This window comes from Ornithorhynchus anatinus, chromosome 2 (genome assembly GCF_004115215.2).
Source record: "Ornithorhynchus anatinus isolate Pmale09 chromosome 2, mOrnAna1.pri.v4, whole genome shotgun sequence".
Lineage (NCBI taxonomy): Eukaryota > Metazoa > Chordata > Mammalia > Monotremata > Ornithorhynchidae > Ornithorhynchus > Ornithorhynchus anatinus.
Genome location: NC_041729.1, coordinates 160,640,712 through 160,662,668, shown reverse-complemented (window position 1 = coordinate 160,662,668; position 21,957 = coordinate 160,640,712). Strand labels below are relative to the sequence as shown.

At 47.4% G+C, this 21,957-nt stretch overlaps 1 non-coding gene across 1 annotated transcript; it reads left to right on the top strand.

Annotated features, from left to right (window-relative positions):
* The first annotated feature begins 293 nt into the window (after window positions 1–293).
* LOC114809767 lies at window positions 294–431 on the top strand. The gene has a single exon (XR_003757545.1). It is a non-coding gene; the product is annotated as a small nucleolar RNA SNORA7 (small nucleolar RNA).
* The last annotated feature ends 21,526 nt before the right edge of the window (window positions 432–21,957 follow it).

The window sequence follows — 21,957 nt, the reverse complement described above, 5'->3', positions numbered from 1 at the left end:
AGAGCACTGTACTAAACTCTTGGAGTGTATAATTCGGCAAAAAATCAATCTGATCAGTCTGATCTTAGCCCTCCTCACCTTCAAAGTCTTCCTACAATCCCACCTCCTGTAACAAACCTCTCCAGGCTAATTCCCAACACCAAGAGTTTTATTAATTTAGCCATATCCACCAGTCACATATTTGTTTATAATCCATTCTCAGCCTCTGTGCATGTCCATACATATCTGTCCATATGCATTTTCAATTGTACTTTCAATTATTTATTCTGATTTCATTATTTGTAAATCATTTTTCCCTCTCAGGGTTGCACCTGGGGAGTTTCCAGTACTCTACCAGTCTTGACTATGGGAGGGAGAGTCAAGCAGAGGCCTGCCCATTCCATTCCTAGCTTGGGCAGTGGTTAGTGAGTGGCAGGCAATCTGCTACAAGTTAAAACTCACCCAAACTGGACAGCAGCAGCTTGGGAGGGAGTCGAGGGCAGAGACTCGAGTTTACTGTGCAGAAGGAGGCAAGGGTCAACCACTTTTGGGTTTTTACCAAGAAAACTCTATGGATCCACCACCAGAACAATTGCAAATGGAGGTGAGACATTCTGGGAGACTGTTTCCATGGTGTCACTATGGGTCAGAGATGACTCGACAGCATAAGACAAGACAAATAATTTTACATCTGCCTCTTCCATTAGAGTGTGAGCTTCTTGGAAGTTTTCTGCTTCTGCTTCTATTATACTTTCCCAAGAGCTTAAACTGTCATCCCTCTAGACTGTAAACTTGTTGTAGGCAGGGAATGTGTCTGTAACATTGTTATAGTATACACTCCCCAGTGCTTAGTACAATGTTCTGCACAGTAAGTGCTCAACAAATATGATTGAGTGGCCTCAGTAGGTACTCATCATATATTACTATTCATGGGAGGCAGTGTGGTCTAGTGGATAGAGCATGGGCCTGGGAATGTGGGTTCTAATCCCGGCTCCACCACTTGTCTTCTGTGTGACCTTGGGCAAGTCATTTCACTAGGCCTCAGTTATCTCATCTGTAAAATGGGGATTGAGACTGTGAGCCCCATATGGGTCAGAGATTGTGTCCAAACTGATTTGTTTGTATCCACCCCAGAGCTCAGGACAGTGTCTGCCACATCTTGTCTTGTCTTATGCTGTCGAGTCGTTTATGCCCCACCTCCATCAGCAATCATTCTGGTAATGTAGCTGTAGACTTTTCTTGATAAAAATCTGGAAGTGGTTTACCACTGCTCCCCAATTAGACTGAAAGCCCGTCAATGGGCAGGGACTGTCTCTATCTGTTGCAGAATTGTATATTCCAAGCGCTTAGTACAGTGCTCTGCACATAGTAAGCACTCAGTAAATACTACTGAATGAATTAATTCTTCCTTTCAATTTCAATCCCTGCTGTCAACTCTCTCCCATGCCGCTGCTGCCCAGCACAGGTGAGTTTTGACCTGTAGCAGTTGGCCTTCCACCGGCTAACCACTACCCAAAATACTAACGGAATGGGTTTGCCTCCGCTTGATTATCTCTCCCAAAGTGGAAACTCTCCAGGTGCGATCCTGTGATGAGGTCTGGCACATAGTATGCACTTTACAAATACCACAATTATCATTATTAACTTGTAAAGAAGCAGCATGGCTCAGTGGAAAGAGCCCGGGCTTGGGAGTCAGAGGTCATGGCTTCTAATCCCAGCTCCGCCACTTGCCAGCTGTGTGACTTTGGGCAAGTCACTTAACTTCTTTGTGCCTCAGTTACCTCATCTGGAAAATGGGGATTGAGACTGTGAGCCCCATATGGGTCAGAGATTGTGTCCAAACTGATTTGTTTGTATCCACCCCAGAGCTCAGGACAGTGTCTGCCACATCTTGTCTTGTCTTATGCTGTCGAGTCGTTTATGCCCCACCTCCATCAGCAATCATTCTGGTAATGTAGCTGTAGACTTTTCTTGATAAAAATCTGGAAGTGGTTTACCACTGCTCCCCAATTAGACTGAAAGCCCGTCAATGGGCAGGGACTGTCTCTATCTGTTGCAGAATTGTATATTCCAAGCGCTTAGTACAGTGCTCTGCACATAGTAAGCACTCAGTAAATACTACTGAATGAATTAATTCTTCCTTTCAATTTCAATCCCTGCTGTCAACTCTCTCCCATGCCGCTGCTGCCCAGCACAGGTGAGTTTTGACCTGTAGCAGTTGGCCTTCCACCGGCTAACCACTGCCCAAAATACTAACGGAATGGGTTTGCCTCCGCTTGATTATCTCTCCCAAAGTGGAAACTCTCCAGGTGCGATCCTGTGATGAGGTCTGGCACATAGTATGCACTTTACAAATACCACAATTATCATTATTAACTTGTAAAGAAGCAGCATGGCTCAGTGGAAAGAGCCCGGGCTTGGGAGTCAGAGGTCATGGCTTCTAATCCCAGCTCCGCCACTTGCCAGCTGTGTGACTTTGGGCAAGTCACTTAACTTCTTTGTGCCTCAGTTACCTCATCTGGAAAATGGGGATTAAAACTGATCACCTTGTTTCCCCCAGTGCTTAGAACAGTGCTTTGCACATAGTAAGCGCTTAACAAATACCATCAATTATTTATTTATTTATCTACCCCAGTGCTTAATAGGGTGCCGGGCACAGAGTTAAGTGCTTAACAAATATGATTAAAAACAAAATCACAACACATTATATCAAGCACTCTGCGTTCATAAATTCTACTCACTGACCAATGATTCATTTTTAACATGTTCTCATTTTCAGGGCTCACCATCTTAGCAAAACAAGCGTCCCTTACCAAGCATTCTCATGCACAAGGTCATAAAAACCAGAACAAACCGAAGGCATAATCGATTAGGATCAACTGGTGTCCACAAGGCTTCAGTTTGTAAAAGAAAACCGAAGCCTGATGGAAAGGACTTCCGGACAGACCACGAGAAGGTGTTCGGATGAGCTTCCACACACAGTCTCTTTAAAAGGAAGGATATTTTGAAAAAAGACAAGGCTCTGAAGGACGGGTCTGTGAGCCTCTTTGACAGACTGTTGGGGAGATAGATTTTGTGTCAATGAGCTTTTTTCCAGCAGGGAATCTATAGGCAGACTTTGCAGGCTGCTAAAATTCCACTGCAGCCTCTGGTTGCCAGAGGCAACACCACTAATTAGTACTCCCACAGTCCATGTAATTAGCCACTTTGAATACAGGCAGCAAACTTGGCTTTCTATGGGTGCTCTTTGCATATTTTAGTGTATTTATAGTCTCCTTTGTCAAATTTTGACTACCCGTTCCCTTCGTACAGCACACTCTAGGAAATTAAAGGTGTGTAAAGATCAAATTGACGCCTTGGGGAAGCTCTTTCAGATTCCAGTTCTACTGGGTTTGAGGAGTCTCAAAAATGCCTGAAGTGTGATTAACACTAGAGTGGGTGGTCCAGAGGGGGTCCTTAGGAGGGAAATATTGGTCAGCACATTGACTGTGTTCTTAACAGCAATGATTCCTGAGTTGGTGATTTTCCATTCCAACTGTGGCTGAGAGGCAAGAATGAGAGAAGCTGTGTGGTCTAATGGACAGAGCACTGACCAGTTAGTTAAGGGATCTGGGTTCTAATTCTGATTCAGCCATTTACCTGTTGAGTGGCTTTGGGCAGGTAACTTTTACTTCACTGGGCTTCAGTTTCCTCATCTATATAATGGGGAATATGCCGCTGCTTCCTCCTATTTAGACTGGAAGCCCCATGTGGGACAGGGCCTGCGCCTGACCCAATTATCTAGTAATGAATCAATGGTTTTTATTGAGCACTTACTGTGTGCAGAGTACTGTGCAAGGTGCACGGGAGAACACAGTGCAACAGAGTGGGGAGACAAGTGCCCTTCCCAAAAGAAGCAGCATGGTTAGTGGATAAAACACAGGCCTGGGAGTCAGCAGGTCATGGGTTCTAAACTTGGCTCTACCACTTGTCTGCTGTGTGGCCTTGGACAAGTCACTTCACTTCTCTGTGCCTCATTTCCCTCATCTGCAAAATGGGGATTGGTACTGAGCCCTGTGCAGGACAGGGACTGCTTGTATCCACCCCAGCACTTCGTATGGTGACTGGCACACAGTAAGTGCTTAACAAATGCCATTGTTACTATATTGTCATTATTATAATTATTATACCATTTTCATTATTACTATAAAGCTCACATTCTAGAGGGAAAGACTGTCTTTTAGTGTCTGTCTTTTCCTCTAGAATGTGAGCTTTATAATATGAGCTTTTGTCTTTTCGTGTTTAAGTACTGTGGGACTGAGGATGGCATAAATATCAAGTGCCTAAAGGGTACAGAGACAAGTGCATAAGGTGATGCAGAAGGGAGAGGGAGTAGAGGAAATGAGGGCTTAGATGGGGAAGGCTTTCTGGAGAAGATGTGATTTTAAAAAGGCTTTGAAGGTGGGCAAAGTGGTGCTCTGTCATATATGCAGGAGGAAAGAGTTACAGGCCAGAAGGAAGAGGTGGGCAAGGGGTTAGAGGTAAGATAGAAGAGATCGAGACACAGTGATGTTGGAGGAGTGAAGCGTGTGGTCTGGGTTGTATTAGGTAATCTGGATGGGAAGATAGGATGGGTGAGCTTGACTGACTGCTTTAAAGTCGATGGTAAGGATTTTTGGTTTGATGTGAAGGTGGGGGTTCTTGAGGAGTGGGGAAAACATGGGCTGAATAGTTTTTCAGAAAAGTGATCTGGGCAGCAGAGTGAAGTATGGACTAGAGTGAGGAAGAACAGGAAGCTGGGATTCATTCAGTAGTATTTATTGAGCGCTTACTATGTACAGAGCACTGTACTAAGCACTTGGAGTGTACAAGTCGGCAACAGAGACAATCCCTGCCCATTGACGGACTTACAGTCAAATCATGTCAGGGAGGAGGCTGAGGCAGTAGTCAAAGTGGGATAGGAGCTTGGATCAGAGCATTAGTAGTTTGGATGGAGAGGAAAGGACAGATTTTAGCAACGTTGTGAAAGTACAATAAATAGGATTTTCTAGCTGGTTGAATCTGTGGATTAAATGAGGGAGATGAGTTGAAGATAATCACAGGATTGCAGGTTTGTGAGACAGGGAGGATGGTTCTGTTGCCTACAGTGATGGGAAAGACAGGAGAGGGCAGATGAAGGGTTCTGCCTCTCCAATTCCTGCTTTGCAAGTCCAACAAACCTGATAAGTCATTCTGATCAGTCATTTCCTCAAACCCAGCACACTGGAATTGAGACAATTTTTGTGATCTGTTTAAGTCTTAAGTCTTAAATACATCTGTCCTTGATAAATCACATCTCACTTCACCCTTTCATTTTTATTCAATTTCTGACAATATATTTTGTCAAAATACCCACTTGATGAGAAATGTTTTCAGTTTTACATAAAATCTGACAAAGACAATGTGATTCTCTGACATTTAAAATTAGAATATTGGCCTAAAATTTAACCCATTTAACCCATTTTTTATTCCTAGCTGATGGCTGACAGTCTCGATTAAGGTGCGACAATCTGGGCCATTCAACATGAGATGGGGAAGAGATGAGAGAAGCATCATGGATCAGTGGAAAGAGCCAGGGTTTGGGAGTCAGAGGTCATGGGTTCAAATCCCAGCTCTGCCACCTGTCAGCTGTGTGACTGTGGGCAAGTCACTTAACTTCTCTGTGCCTCAGTTCCCTCATCTGTAAAATGGGAATTAAGACTGTGAGCCTCATATGGGACAACCTGGTTACCCTGTATTTACCCCAGCGCTTAGAACAGTGCTCTGCACATAGTAAGTGCTTAACAAATACCATTATTATTATTATTATGTGGTAGAGAAATACAGAAGGAAATAGAGGAAGAGAAAAAAAGTGGAAAGGAAAGAAGAAAAAAGGCTGGTTCTATTTCAGGTTTGTTATGGACAGGAATGTGTCTGTTTGTTATCATACTGGACTCTTCCCAAGCACTTAGTACAGTGCTTTGCCGACAGTAAGCACTTAATAAATACAAGTGAATATGGGGAAAAACTTGCCAAGCCTCCTGTTTCATAAAATTCCATGCAACATGTTATTACATTCTACTCAGCCTCTTGGGCAAGTGCTTGAGCTAGCCCCACATTCAGAGGATAGTGGTGAGGAGATACCCTAGAAGTTATTCCGGAAGAAGGAGGCTTACTCCTGAGGGGAAAGCTGAAGAAACCTACCTTGTGTTGTCAGCTGGAACACAGCCAATCACAGTAGGGAATTTACCCTTCCCTGAATTTACCCTTCCCTGTGCGAAGGCTAAAATAGTCTACCTAGTACAAGCACCCAGAATCCAACCAATTACAGGGGGCAATGCACCCCTCCCTGAGGGCAGGCTGAAGAAAACCACTTAGCGCTATCACCTGGAGCACAGCCATTCACAGCAGGGAATTTGCCCTTCCTTGAGTGAAGGCTAAAAGAGTCTACTTAGTGTTGCCACCTGAAATCCAGCCAATCACAGCAGATGATTGACACTTTCACAAAGGAGGGCTATAGTGCTGCCATCTGGAACAATAATAATGGTAATTATGGTATTTGTTAAGCCCTTATGTGTCAAGCACTATTCTAAGCACTGGGGTAGCTACAAGGTAATCAGGCTGTCCCACATGGGGCTCACAGTCTTACTCCCCATTTTACAGATGAGGTAACTCCAAGAAGTTAAGTGGCTGACCCAAGGTTACACAGCAGACAAGCTGAGGAGTCATGATTAGAACACACATCTTCTGACTCCCAAGCCTGTACTGTTTCCACTAAGCTATGCTGGAATTCACTCAGTTACAACTGAGGGAGAGGCTCTGTCCCAAGAGCAGGATGAGGAGAAGCACTGAGAAGCAGCTTGGCTCAGTGGAAAGAGCCCGGGCTTAACTACCAACTCTATGTAGATGATTCCCAAATCTACTTCTCCAGCCCTGACTTCTCTTCTTCTCTGCAGTTTTGTGCTTCCTCCTACCTTCAGGACATCTCCGCCTGGATGTCCTGCTGGCACTTCAACTTTGATATATCCAACACAACAAACTTCATCTTCTCACCCAAACTCCTTGCCTTGCCCTGATTTTTGCCTCACCTCAGACATCATCACACTCCCTTTTTCACAGGCCTACAACCTGGTATTATCCTTGCCTCATCTCTTTCATTCAAACCACCCGGTTATCAAATTTTATCGGTTCTCCCTTCACAACATCTTTAATAATAATGATGGCATCTGCTAAGTGTTTACTATGTGCCAAGCACTGTTCTAAGCCCTGGGAGGATACAAGGTGATCAAGTTGTCCCATGTGGGACTCACAGTCTTAATCCCCATTTTACAGATGAGGGAACTGAGGCCCAGAGAAGTGAAGTGACTTGGGCTTGGAGTGTCATAGGTCATGGGTCCTAATCTCGGCTCCGCCACTTGTCAGCTGTGTGATTTTGGTCAAGTCACTTCATTTCTCTGTTCCTCAGTTCCCTCATCTGTAAAATGGGGTTTAATAATGTTGGTATTTGTTAAGCGCTTACTATGTGCCGAGCACTGTTCTAAGCGCTGGGGTAAACACAGGGAAATCAGGTTGTCCCACGTGGGGCTCACAGTCTTAATCCCCATTTTACAGATGAGGGAACTGAGGCACAGAGAAGTTAAGTGACTCGCCCACAGTCACACAGCTGACAAGTGGCAGAGCTGGGATTCGAACTCATGAGCCCTGACTCCAAAGCCCGTGCTCTTTCCACTGCGCCACGCTGCTTCTCCACTTTGTCAGCCTCCTCTCAGATCTCCCATCATCCTGTCTCTCCCTGCTCCAGTCTATTCTTCATTCCGCTGCCTGGATCATCTTCCTACAGAAACGCTCTGAGCATGTCACTCCCCTCCTCAAAAACCTCAGTTACCTCATCTGTAAAATGGGGATGAAGACTGTGAGCCCCACGTGGGACAACCTGATAATCTTGTATCTATCCCAGTGCTTAGAACAGTGCTTGGCACATAGTAAACACTTAGCAAATACCATCAGTATACCATCATTATTATTCTCTCGGCCTCAGTCACCTCAACTGGAAAATGGGGATTAAGACTGTGAGTCCATATGGGACAGGACTGTGTCCAATCTGATTAACTTGTATCCACCTCAGCTCTTAGTACAGTGGCTGGCACATAGTAAGTGTCTAACAAATACCTTTATTTTATTATTACTAGTATGTTAAGAAATACCATGGGAAAAAACACACTGGGCTAAATGTGAGATAATCACATCAGTTGCCATCCACTGGCAGACTCTTTCAGTGGCTTCATTTCCCACAAGTGATCACGTGTACCCCCAACCCAACTTGGTTCACAAGCTCTTCTCACCAACCCCCATGTCAGCACACTACCATCATTATCATTATTGTTGCTATCATTATTATTATTGTTATTGTTGTTAACATATATATGTATAATTCACTAATTCTGTGTCAAAACTGTTCTAAGTGCTGGGTTAGCTAAAAGCTTATCAAGTCAGACACAGGCCCTGTCCCACATGTCGCTCACGGGTGGGATATGGGGTATTCAACCCCCATTTTATAATCGATCGATCGATCAGTGGTATTTATTGAGTGCTTACTATGTTCAGAGTACTGTACTCAAGAGACTACCATTCAACAGATTTAGCAGACGTGTTCTTTGCCCATAACAAAGTTGTAGCTTGAGAAGAGGTAACTGAGGAACAACAAATTTAAGCATCTTGTCCAAGGTCACAGAGCCGGCAAGTGGTGGAACCAAGATTAGAACCCTCATCTTCTGGCTCCCAGGCCTATGCTCTTTCCCCTAGGCCATGCCATTTCTCTAATGTCACTAATGACCCCAGAGCACAAAGTCGTGCCTAGATCTGGGCTGTCTAGCTGGCCATGCTTGGAGAAGGCAGGGGAAAGGCGGCATGGCCTGGTGGATAGAGCTTGGGCCTGGGAGTTAGAAGAGCCTGGGCTCTAATCCCGGTTCCACTACTTGTCTGCTGTGTGACCTTGGGCAAGTCACTTTGCTGCTCTGTGCCTCAGTGACCTCATCTGTAAAATAGGGATTAAAACCTGGAGCCCCATGTGGAACGTGGACTGTGTCCAACCTGTATCCCACAGCCACACTGTGCCCAGAAGCTCCCCAACCCTGGCTCTCCTCTGTGTCACATCCTTTCCACCCCACCGCCCCCAGAAGAGAGAAGCATCCACAGCCTGCTGCCACCACCACTAAAAACCTGGGGAAAAGTGGACATCTGTAGAAGCAGATAGCTTAGCGGAAAGAGCCCGGGATTGTGAGTCAGAGGTCATGGGTTCTGATCCTGACTCCGCCACTTGTCAGCTGTGTGACCTTGGGCAAGTCACTTAACTTCTCTGTGTCTCAGTGACCTCATCTGTAAAATGGGGATTAAGACTGTAAGCCTCATGTGGGACAACCTGATTACCTTGTTCTACTCCAGTGCTGAGAACAGTGCTTGGCACACAGTAAGCACTTAACAAATACCATCTGCTGCCAGAGCGCTTACTGTGGCCGTGGGCAGGATGATGGACTCTGAACTGAGGGAGCCCAAAACTCTGCTCCTCCTACCACAGGCCCTACCCATCTTTTTCCTTGTCTCCATGTTATCTTGCTGCTCTGTTTCATCTCTCCTTACATGTCTGTCGCCAGCCCCTCCCTCCCTTTTATTTTTAGATTGTGAGCCCTCCAATCCCTCTCAGAGTTTCCAGTCCTCTACCAGTCTCGACTACAGGAGGGAGAGTCAAGGAGAGGCCTAGCCGTTCCATTCCTAGCTTGGGCAGTAGTTAGTGAGTGGCAGGCAATCTGTTACAAGTCAAAACTCACCTGTGGTGGGCATTAGCTGCATGGGAGAGAGTCGAGGGCAGAGACTCAAATTGACTGCGCAGAAGGAGGCAATGGCAAACTATTTCTGTATTTTGACCAAGAAAACTCTATGAATCCACTCCCAGAACAATTGCAGATGGAGGTGGGGCATTCTGGGCGAGATGTGTCCATGGCATCGCTATGTGTCAGAATTGACTCGACAGCATAAGACAAGTTAAGAGCCCTCTGAGGGACAAGAACTCTGTTTAATTCCCACCTATTCTTTCCAGTTGCTTAATACAGTGTTCTGCATCTAGCAAATGCTTACTGTAGCATAGTCTCCCGAGCAATTAGTACAGTGTTTTAAACACAGTAGTTGCTCAATAAATATGATTGATTGATTCATGGATTGATAGAAAAACATGGGAAAAGGCACTAGGATGCTGACTGTTAATGACCTTTCCAATTAGACACTCTGTGGCTTGAATCCTAGAGTGAGAATTCACACTGCATCGCACAGGCTTTCTAGCTAACCACGGACATCCTGGTCATTTTCAACATTCTAGCCCATGCCTGCCAGATCTTATTAAGATCTTGTTTCAACCCAAAGCAGCAAAAGACAGAATGATGTCCTGGATACCACTTCACAGTACTTCCCTCATGCATATGACAATATGTAGAGACCTAACTATAAGGACAACAGTGAAAGTTGTAAAGGGCTTCTTTTTGCCAAGCATTAGGATAGTTAGATCACCGTGGCTCAGTGGAAAGAGCATGGGCTTTGGAGTCAGAGGTCATGGGTTCGAATCCCAGCTCTGCCACTTGTCAGCTGTGTGACTGTGGGCAAGTCACTTAACTTCTCTGTGCCTCAGTTACCTCATCTGTAAAATGGGGATTAAGACTGTGAGCCCCACGTGGGACATCCTGATTCCCCTGTGTCTACCCCAGCGCTTAGAACAGTGCTCGGCACATAGTAAGCGCTTAATAAATACCAACATTATTATTAACATGGTTATCCCAGCTAGACTACTGTGTCAGCCTTCTCTCTGACCTCCCTTCCTCCTCTCTCGCCCCACTCCAGTCTATTCTTCACTCCGCTGCCCGGCTCATCTTCCTGCAGAAACGATCTGGGCATGTCACTCCCCTTCTTAAACAACTCCAGTGGTTGCCTATCAACCTCCGCTCCAAACAAAAACTCCTCACTCTAGGCTTCAAGGCTCTCCATCACCTTGCCCCTTCCTACCTCTCCTCCCTTCTCTCTTTCTACCGCCCACCCCGCACACTCCGCTCCTCCGCCGCCCACCTCCTCACCGTCCCTCGGTCTCGCCTATCCCGCTGTCGACCCCGGGTCACGTCCTCCCGCGGTCCTGGAACGCCCTCCCTCCTCACCTCTGCCAAAGTGATTCTCTTTCCCTCTTCAAAACCCTACTTAAAACTCACCTCCTCCAAGAGGCATTCCCAGACTGAGCTCCTCTTCTCCCTCTACTCCCTCTGCCATCCCCCCTTTACCTCTCCGCAGCTTAACCCTCTTTTTCCCCTTTTCCCTCTGCTCCTCCACCTCTCCCTTCCCATCCCCACAGCACCGTACTCGTCCGCTCAACTGTATACATTTTCGTTACCCTATTTATTTTGTTAATGAATTGTACATCGCCTTGATTCTATTTAGTTGCCATTGTTTTTACGAGATGTTCTTCCCCTCGACTCTATTTATTGCCATTGTTCTTGTCTGTCCATCTCCCCCGATTAGACTGTAAGCCCGTCAAACGGCAGGGACTGTCTCTATCTGTTGCCGACTTGTTCATCCCAAGCGCTTAGTAAAGTGCTCTGCACATAGTAAGTGCTCAATAAATACTATTGAATGAATGAATGAATGAATGAATAGTGGACAGATCATGGGCATGGGAGTCAAAGGACCTGGGTTCTAATCCTATCTCTGTAACTTTTTTTATTTTATGGCGTTTGTTAAACACTTACTAGACTAAGCTGGTAGTGGGTAGGGAATATGTTTGATATATTGTTATAGTCTACTCTCCCAAGCCCTTAGTACAGCACTCTGCACGCAATAAGTGCTCAGTAAATGAGATTGATTGACTGATTTACTGTCATTCAAATGTATTTATTGAGTGCTTACTGTGTGCAGAGCACTGTACTAAATGCTTGGAAAGTACAATTCAGCAAGAGACAATCCCTGCCCACAACGGGCTCACAGTCCAGAAGAGGGGGAGGCAGACAGCAAAAAACCTATTTATATTAATGATCTGCATATATCTATAATTCAATGTATTTATATTGAGGCACCAATAGCATCAATATAAATATAGAATTATAGATATGTACAGATCATTAATGTAAATAAATAGAATTATAAATATGTACATATATACTTTTGTGCTGTGGGGTGGGGAGGGGGGTAAAGCCAAGGGAGCAAGTCAGGGCGATGGGGAGGGGAAGGGGAGCAGAGGAAAAGGGGGGCTTAATCTGGGAAGGCCTCCTGGAGAAGGTGAGCACTCAGTAGGACTCTGAAGAGGGAAAGTGTGATTGTTTGGTGGATTTGAGGAGGGAGGGCATTCCAGGCCAGAATGGGTCAGGGGTCAATAGCAGGACAGACGAAAATGAGGCACAGTGAGAAGGTTGGCAGCACCAGAGGAGCGAGTGTGCAGGCTGGGCTGTAGAAGGAGAGAAGGGAGGTGACGTAGGAGGGGACAAGGTGATGAACAGCTTTGAAGCCAATAGTGAAGAGTTTTTGCTTGACACAAAGGTTGATAGGCAACCACTGGAGATTTTTGAGGAGGGGGGTGACATGCCTAGAGCATTTCTGCAAAAAGAAAATCCAGGCAGCAGAGTGAAGTATAGACTGAAGTGGGGAGAGATAGGAGGTTGGGAGATCAGAAAGGATGTTGATGCAGTAATCCAGTCAGGATAAGATGAGTGATCATACTAACGTAGGAGCTGTTTGGATGGAGAAGAAAGGTTAGATCTTGGTGATATTGTGAAGGTGAGACCAGCAGGTTTTGGTGACAGACTAGATATATGGAGTGAATTAGAGAGCAGAGTGAAGGATGACACCGAGGTTGCAGGCTTGTGAGACAGGAAGGATGGTAGTGTCGTCCACAGTGACGAGAAAGTCAGGAGGACAGGGTTTGGGAGGGAAGATAAGGAGCTCTGTCTTGGACATGTTGAGTTTGAGATGGTGGGAGAACATCCAAGTAGAGATGTCCTGAAGGCAGGAGGAGCTGCGAACCTGGAGGGAGGGAGAAAGAACAGGGGAGGAGATGTAGATTTGGGAGTCATCCACATAGAGATGACAGTTGGAGTAGTGGGAGCAAATGAGTTCAGCAAGGGAATGAGTATAGATGGAGAACAGAAGGGGACCAAGAACTGACCCTTGTGGAACCCCTACAGTTAGGGGCTGGGAGGGGGAGGAGGAGCCTGTGAAGGTGACTGAGAATGAATGGTCAGAGAGATAAGAGGAGAACTAGGAGAGGATGGAGTCTGTGAAGCCAAGGTTGGATAGTGTTGAGAAGGGGATGTGCAACAGTGTCAAAGGCAGCTGAGAGGTCGAGGAGAATTAGGATAGAGTAGGAGCCATTGCATTTGGCAAGAAGGAGGTCATCGGTGACCTTTCAGAGGGCAGTTTCCGTGGAGCAAAAGGGCGGAAGCCAGACTGGAAGGCATCCAGGAGAGAGTTGGAGGAGGGGAATTTGAGGCAGCGAGGGTCAGTGACTCACTCTAGGAGTTTGTAAGGAAGGGTAGGAAGGAGATGGAGCCATAACTGGAGGGGACTGTGGGGACAAGGGAGGGGTTTTTTTAGGATGGGGGAGATGTGGGCATTTTTGAAAGCAGAGGGAAAGAAGCCGTTGGAGAGTGAGCAGTTGAAGATGGAAGTTAAGAAGGGGAGGAGAGAAGGGGTGAGAGTTTTTATAAGGTGGGAGGGAATGGGGTCTGAAGCTCATGTGGAGGGGGTGGCAGTTGAAAGGAAGGAGGAGTTCTCCTCTGGAAATACTGTTGGGAAGGATGGGAAAGTAGAAGAGGGGGTCGAGAGGAGCGGGGATGGAGGAGGGGGAGGGGAGACTTTGGGGAGCTCAGACCTGATGGTGTTAATTTTCCTAATGAAATAGGTGGCCAGATCACTGGGGGTGAGGGATGGGGGAGGGGGAGGATCAAGGGGCCTGAGGAGGGAGTTAAATGTCCAGATTCTCTACTAAGCAGTGGGATAGATTCAAGCTAATCAGGTTAGACACAGTCCATGACCCACATGGGGCTTACAGTTTTAATGCCCAATTTACAGATAAGGTAAATGAGGCCCAGAGAACTGAAGTGACTTGCTCAAGGTCACACAGCAGACAAGTGGTAGAGCCAGCTTTAGAACTCAGTTCCTTCTGTCTCCTAGCCCTGGGCTCTATCCACTAGGCCAAGCTGCTTATTCTACTAGTGTAATTATTATTATCATTATTATTATTATGGTTTTTGAAGTGCTAAGCGTCAAGCTCGCGACTCTGGTGAGTTCTTCCTTAATGTAGATGCTACACACCTGCAGACGATCATTCGAGAACACAAGTTTTAACTGACATCTTGATATGGCATGAAGCCGTTTCTATCGAAATCACTTTGTGCTGCCTCTAGACAGAACCAGGGTGAAGGTAAAACATTCCCTATTTCCGCAGTAGTGTCGGATTCAATGTGTGTGATGAAAGCCCCCATTTTGCCACGGTACTACAGAGCGTAAGAGCTGATTAGGTTAAGAGAGCTAAAGGTGTGTCCCTAAGCAACCCCATGACCAATCAATCAATGGTATTTATTGAGCACTGTACTAAGCACTTAGGAGATAACAATACGACAGAATTAGCAGACACGTTCCCTACCCATAACAAGCTTGCAGTCTAGAGGAGGATACCAACATCAGTATAAATAAATGATAATAAATAATTTTAAGATGTGTACATAAGTACTGTGGGGTTGAGGATGGGGTGAATATCAAATGCACAAAGGTCTCAGATCCTAGGGCAAAGAAGATGCAGAAGGCAGAGGGAACCTGGGAAAAGAGGGTCTAATCTGGGAAGGCCTCTTGGAGGAGTTGTGACCTTAATAATGCTTTGAAGGTTTTCTTTATCAATTATCACTCAGTTTATCACATTTATTGAGCATTTACTGTGTGTAGAAAACTGTACTAAGTTCTTGGGAGAGTACAATATACAGATTTTATAAACATTCATTCAATAGTATTTACTGAGCGCTTACTATGTGCAGAGCACTGTACTAAGCGCTTGGAATGTACAATTCGGCAACAGATAGAGACAGTCCCTGCCCAATGACATGTTACCTGCCCACAGTTTCTTACAGTTCCTTATACTTCCTCCTAACTAAGCTTGTTGTGGGCAGGACATGTATCTGTTATATTGTGCTATATTCATTCATTAATTCAATCTCATGTATTGAGTGCTTACTGTGTGCAGAGCACTGTACTAAGTGCTTGGGCGAGTGCAATATAATGAACAGACACGTTTCCTACGCACAATGAGCTTACAGTCTAGAGTGGAGCTTACAGTCTAGAAGATGTACTCTCCCAAGCGCTTAGTATAGTATTCTGCACACAGAGATTGATTTATTGATTGATTGATGAAGGAGCTTTTGATATTAAGGGGGAGCCATAAGAAAGATCTGCACTCCATCCAGCCTCCTCTCCTCGCCCCTCTCAACATCCCCCTCCTCCTCAATAATGATAATAATAATAATAATTGTATTTGTAAATGCTTACTATTTGCTAGACACTGTAGTAAGCACTGAGGTTGACACAAGCAAATAGGGTTGGACAGAGTCCCTGTCCACATGGGGCTCACCGTCCTGACCTCCGTTTTACAGTTGAGATAACAGGGCCAGAGAAGTGAAGGGAGTTGCCCCAGGTCACACAGCAGATAAGTGGGGGAGCCAAGAATAGGACCCATGACCTTCTGACTCCCAGGCCTGTGCTCAATCCACTCCGCCCTGCTGATTCTATTCACCCCGTCATGCAGCAACAGCAACTAAAATCACTGCAGCCTCCTGAGAGTAGTGTAACCAGCAAGCAGGAAATTCCCATGATATGAAATCATTATCTCCTACTTTACTTTGTCCCTATTTGGGACTTGGGAATATTCTCCAGGGCTCTGAATCACTCTTGCATTAAGAGACTCCCTGGATAAGGAAATAAATTCACAATACCTTACTGTGAAGTAACTCAGTGGCAAACCGACAGAAGCAAAATGGTGGATGTATAACATTTACAGACTACATCTGGGAAGTGAATTTATAAAGTGATAACGATAGCAGTAATAATATTTGTACACAGTAAGTGCTCATTAAATATGATTGAGTGAATGTGCAGAGTACTGTACTAAGCATTTGGGAGACTAAAGTACAACAAAATTAGCAGACATTCCCTGCCCATAATGAGCTTACGGTCTAGAGGGGAGCAACTCATTCATTCATTCATTCATTCAATAGTATTTATTGAGCGCTTACTATGTGCAGAGCACTGTACTAAGCGCTTGGGATGAACAGGTCGGCAACAGATAGAGACAGTCCCTGCCGTTTGACGGGCTTACAGTCTAATCGGGGGAGACGGACAGACAAGAACAATGGCACTAAACAGCGTCAAGGGGAAGAACATCTCGTAAAAACAATGGCAACTAAATAGAATCAAGGCGATGTACAATTCATTAACAAAATAAATAGGGTAACGAAAATATATACAGTTGAGTGGACGAGTACAGTGCTGTGGGGATGGGAAGGGAGAGGTGGAGGAGCAGAGGGAAAAGGGGAAAATGAGGCTTTAGCTGCGGAGAGGTAAAGGGGGGATGGCAGAGGGAGTAGAGGGGGAAGAGGAGCTCAGTCTGGGAAGGCCTCTTGGAGGAGGTGATTTTTAAGTAAGGTTTTGAAGAGGGAAAGAGAATCAGTTTGGCGGAGGTGAGGAGGGAGGGCGTTCCAGGACCGCGGGAGGACGTGACCCAGGGGTCGACGGCGGGATAGGCGAGACCGAGGGACGGTGAGGAGGTGGGCGGCGGAGGAGCGGAGCGTGCGGGGTGGGCGGTAAAAAGAGAGAAGGGAGGAGAGGTAGGAAGGGGCAAGGTGATGGAGAGCCTCGAAGCCTAGAGTGAGGAGTTTTTGTTTGGAGCGGAGGTCGATAGGCAACCACTGGAGTTGTTTAAGAAGGGGAGTGACATGCCCAGATCGTTTCTGCAGGAAGATGAGCCGGGCAGCGGAGTGAAGAATAGACCGGAGCGGGGCGAGAGAGGAGGAAGGGAGGTCAGAGAGAAGGCTGACACAGTAGTCTAGCCGGGATATAACGAGAGCCCGTAATAGTAAGGTAGCCGTTTGGGTGGAGAGGAAAGGGCGGATCTTGGCGATATTGTAGAGGTGAAACCGGCAGGTCTTGGTAACGGATAGGATGTGTGGGGTGAACGAGAGGGACGAGTCAAGGATGACACCGAGATTGCGGGCCTGCGGGACGGGAAGGATGGTCGTGCCATCCACGGTGATGGAGAAGTCTGGGAGCGGACCGGGCTTGGGAGGGAAGATGAGGAGCTCAGTCTTGCTCATGTTGAGTTTTAGGTGGCGGGCAGACATCCAGGTGGAGACGTCCCGGAGGCAGGAGGAGATGCGAGCCTGAAGGGAGGGGGAGAGGACAGGGGCGGAGATGTAGATCTGCGTGTCATCTGCGTAGAGATGGTAGTCAAAGCCGTGAGAGCGGATGAGTTCACCGAGGGAGTGAGTGTAAATGGAGAACAGAAGAGGGCCAAGAACTGACCCTTGAGGAACTCCAACAGTTAAAGGATGGGAGGGGGAGGAGGCTCCAGCGTAGGAGACCGAGAATGATCGGCCAGAGAGGTAAGAGGAGAACCAGGAGAGGACAGAGTCCGTGAAGCCAAGGTGAGATAAGGTATGGAGGAGGAGGGGATGGTCGACAGTGTCAAAGGCAGCAGAGAGGTCAAGGAGGATCAGAATGGAGTAGGAGCCATTGGATTTGGCAAGAAGGAGGTCATGGGTGACCTTAGAGAGAGCAGTCTCGGTAGAGTGGAGGGGACGGAAGCCAGATTGGAGGGGGTCTAGGAGAGAATGGGAGTTAAGGAATTCTAGGCATCGATTGTAGACGACTCGTTCTAAGATTTTGGAAAGGAAGGGTAGTAGGGAGATAGGACGATAACTGGAGGGGGAAGTGGGGTCAAGAGCGGGTTTTTTTAGGATGGGGGAGACGTGGGCATGTTTGAAGGCAGAGGGGAAGGAGCCCTTGGAGATTGAGTGGTTAAAAATAGACGTTAAGGAAGGGAGGAGGGCAGGGGCGATGGTTTTAAGAAGGTGAGAGGGAATGGGGTCCGAGGCGCAGGTGGAGGGGGTGGCACTTGCGAGGAGGGAGGAGATCTCCTCTGAGGATACTGCAGGGAAGGATGGGAAAGTAGGGGAGGGGGTTGCTGGGGGGGAGGGGAGAGGCGGAGGGGTGACTTTGGGGAGCTCAGACCTGATCGTGTTGATTTTCGTGAGGAAATAGGTGGCCAGATCATTAGGGGTGAGAGATGGGGGAGGGGGAGGAACAGGGGGCCTAAGGAGAGAGTTAAAGGTCCGGAACAATCGGCGGGGGTGACGGGCATGGGTGTCGATGAGGGAGGAGAAGAAGCTCTGCCTGGCGGAGGAGAGGGCAGAGTTAAGGCAGGAAAGGATAAATTTGAAGTGTGTGAGGTCGGCTCGGTGTTTGGACTTTCGCCAGCAGCGCTCAGCAGCTCGAGCATAGGAGCGTAGGAGGCGGACGGAGGAGGTGATCCAGGGCTGTGGGTTAGTGGAGCGAGAGCGGCGGAGGGAAAGGGGGGCGAGAGAGTCGAGATGAGTAGAGAGGGTGGAGTTGAGAGCGGAGACCTGATCGTCGAGAGTGGGAAGAGAGGACAGAGCGGCAAGGTGAGGAGAGATGCTATTGGAAAGACGGATGGGATCGAGAGAGCGGAGGTCTCTGTGGGGCCGTAGCGAAGATTTGCAGGGGGAGGGAGTGTGAGAGATGAGGCAGGTGAGAAGGTTATGGTCAGAGAGAGGGATTTCAGAGTTGGTGAGTGAGGAGATAGTGCAGCGGTAGGAGATGACGAGATCGAGGGTGTGACCGAGTCGGTGAGTGGGCGCGGTATGGTGGAGGAGGAGGTCGGCAGAGTCGAGGAGGGATAGCAGGCGGGCGGTAGAGGAGTCGTCGGGTACATCCGTATGGATGTTGAAGTCTCCAAGGATCAGAGTGGGCAGAGAGAAGGAGAGGAGGAAGGTGAGAAAGGGGTCAAGGTGGTTGAAGAAGTCGGAGGTGGGACCGGGAGGGCGGTAGATGACGGCGACCAGTAACTGGAGTGGGTGGTAGAGGCGAATGATATGGGCTTCGAAGGAGGGGAAGGAGAGGGAGGGGGGAGGAGGGATAGTGCGGAAGCGGCATCGGGGCGAGAGGAGGAAGCCGACGCCTCCTCCCTTACCGGTGAGTCTGGGGGAGTGGGAGAAGGAGAGGCCTCCGCTGGAGAGAGCGGCGGCGGAGACCGTGTCTTCGGGAGAGAGCCACGTTTCCGAAAGGGCGAGGAGGAGGAGAGAGCGGGAGAGGAAAAGGTCATGGATGAAAGGTAGCTTGCCTGTAACAGAGCGGGGGTTCCAGAGGCCACACTTGAAAGTAGCTGTGGGTGCAAGGGGAGGAGGGGGGGAAGGGCGGGGGGAGGGGAGGGTTTGGATGGGAAGGAGGTGGCGGGGCCCTGGACGAGGAGAGGGGGATGAGGGGTGGCGGTGGGACAAGAGGACTGGGATGGGGCATGGGTGGGGAAGAGAGAAGGGGGGAGGGGGTGAAGAGGGGGTTTGGTGGGGGGAAGAGTATGGGGAGGGGGAAGAGGGGTAGCGCTGGTAAAGTGGGGTTCTAGGGCGGGAGAGAGGAGGGGGGGAGGAGACAGAGGAGAGAGCAGGAAAGAGCTGAGCGAGAGAGGGGAAGGGGAAGGGGAAGGGGAGGATAGGAAGGGCCGGGAGGGGGAAGGGGGGGAGGAGGGACATGGCGAGGCCAGACAGGTGGGTGGCAGCACTGACAACAATAAACAGTAATAAACAAAATCGGTAATATAGCAACATGATACAATATGATACAATACAGTGGTGCTAATATAGCAACATGATACAGTATGATACAATATAGTCGTGTTAATAAAAGGGGTGATGACCAGGGTCGGGGGTAGACTCGATTAAGGGGCGACCTGATCAAATTCAAAATCTGACGACAATAAACAATAAAAAGCGAGATCGCAAATATAGCAACATGCTACAGTAAGGCACACTACAATAGTGTTAATAAGCAGGCGATGACCAGGGTCGGGGGACGAGCCGACCCTACCCGATCAGACTCAAAGTCAAGCGGCCAGCGGCCGAGAGAGTCCCAGAGCTCATGACCATATAACCCTGTGGCGGCGGGGGGGCCCTGAGGTTGTCCGGGGTGGGTGGCGGCCGTAGGCGGCGGCTAAGATAAGGTAACATGGTGAGAACAAGGACGTCGTCGCCCGGGGCCGGGGCGGGAGGGATGAATCACCTCAAGAGGGAAGAGGGAGTGAGGCCTTCCCAAAATGGCCACCTCAGGCAGAGTGGGGGCTTCCTAAAATGGCCGCCTCGGGCGGAGTGGGGGAGCGGTTGGGGAGCACAATGTCCCCGGGCCCGAGCAGGGGGACACAATGTCCCCCGAGGACACAGTGTCCTTGGGGCCGAGAAGGGGAGCACAATGTCCCCAGGATCGAGAAGGGGAGCGCAATGTTCCCGGGCCCGAGCGGCGGGGGGCGGGTGGACTGGAAGCTGGTGGCTGGGGGTCTGTGGGGGCGAAGATCCGTAGTGTCGGAGTTCCCGAGCGGGGGTGCGGAGATCCAGGTTGTGAAAGGCTGAGGCGGGCGTGGGTCCGGACGGTCCGAGGCTCAGCTCCATTTCTGCTTGAACTGTGAGTTCTTCCTACCATTTAGATTGTGAGTTCTCCCTCCTGCTTAAATTGTGAGTTCTCCCTACTAAGTTGGGACTGTTGGGAGACTGTTTAGACTGAGTCTTCTTGCAAGACAGGAACTATGTCCAATCTGATTATCTATAACAATTCCATGTCTTGGCAGAGTGCTTTGGCTCATAGGAAGCATTTAATAATACCATAATTCTTTCTTTTTTATGATTATTATGGTCCCTCCTGGTTATGTCACTGTTTATTGCTTTTATATTGTTCAAAATGATCATGATCTTCATTTCTTTTCCTCCAATTAATCACTGAACCAAAACGTTCTGATTTTCCTCTGTGACGTGCCTGCAAGTATGACATTTTCATCGGTCTTGTAATATCAAAAGTCGCTTGGTTTGAAAACGCAAGTTTCTAGGTATTATGCTAAAACTCTAAGAAAAAAAACAATCGTTAACTCAATTTTCCCATCCTGCATCTTAATGAAATGCAGTGGGAGGAATAAAATATTAAACAGATTTACGAAGGACATGAAAATAACCATTATCAGGAAAATGTATGAAACATGATAACAACCCACAGGAAGCTTGAATTAGTTTTTGAGATTTAGAGAGCCTGGGGAGAGAACCTTTCTACTGGGCAATGGCAGTTGGCCAATGAGTATCCAGGCCCATTCTGGAATGTAGCTACTTCCCTGTGGATTGTTTGATGGATTTATTATTCAGAGCTCTCCTGAAATCCCTCTTTTTCCAACAAATCTTGCCTAATTCACAGCAAGCCAAGTTGTATAATCAATTAATGGATCATATTTATTGAGCCTGCATTCTGTGCAGAGCACTGTACTGTGAGGTTGGCAAAGTACAATGTGGTAGATATAATGTAATCCCTGGACTCAAGGAATTTATAATCTATCAAGCTTTCGATCTCTAGGCTGAAAACTCATTGTGGGCAGGGAATGTGATATATTATATTCTCCAAAATACAGAGCTCTGCACATGGTGAGTGCTCAAATACCTCCTGATTAATTGTATCAGCCCTCTAGCATTTCTAGACTTAATTAATCCCATCCTCAACATTGATGCATATATACCTTTACTCAATTCTGAATATTCATTCCTCTATTTTCATTACTGTATGTAAATACGTTCATATCAGTCTCCCTCATTTGAGTGTCAACTCCTTGTGGGCAGGGAAGGGATCTTTTTTTAAAAAATAAAAATATTTGTTAAG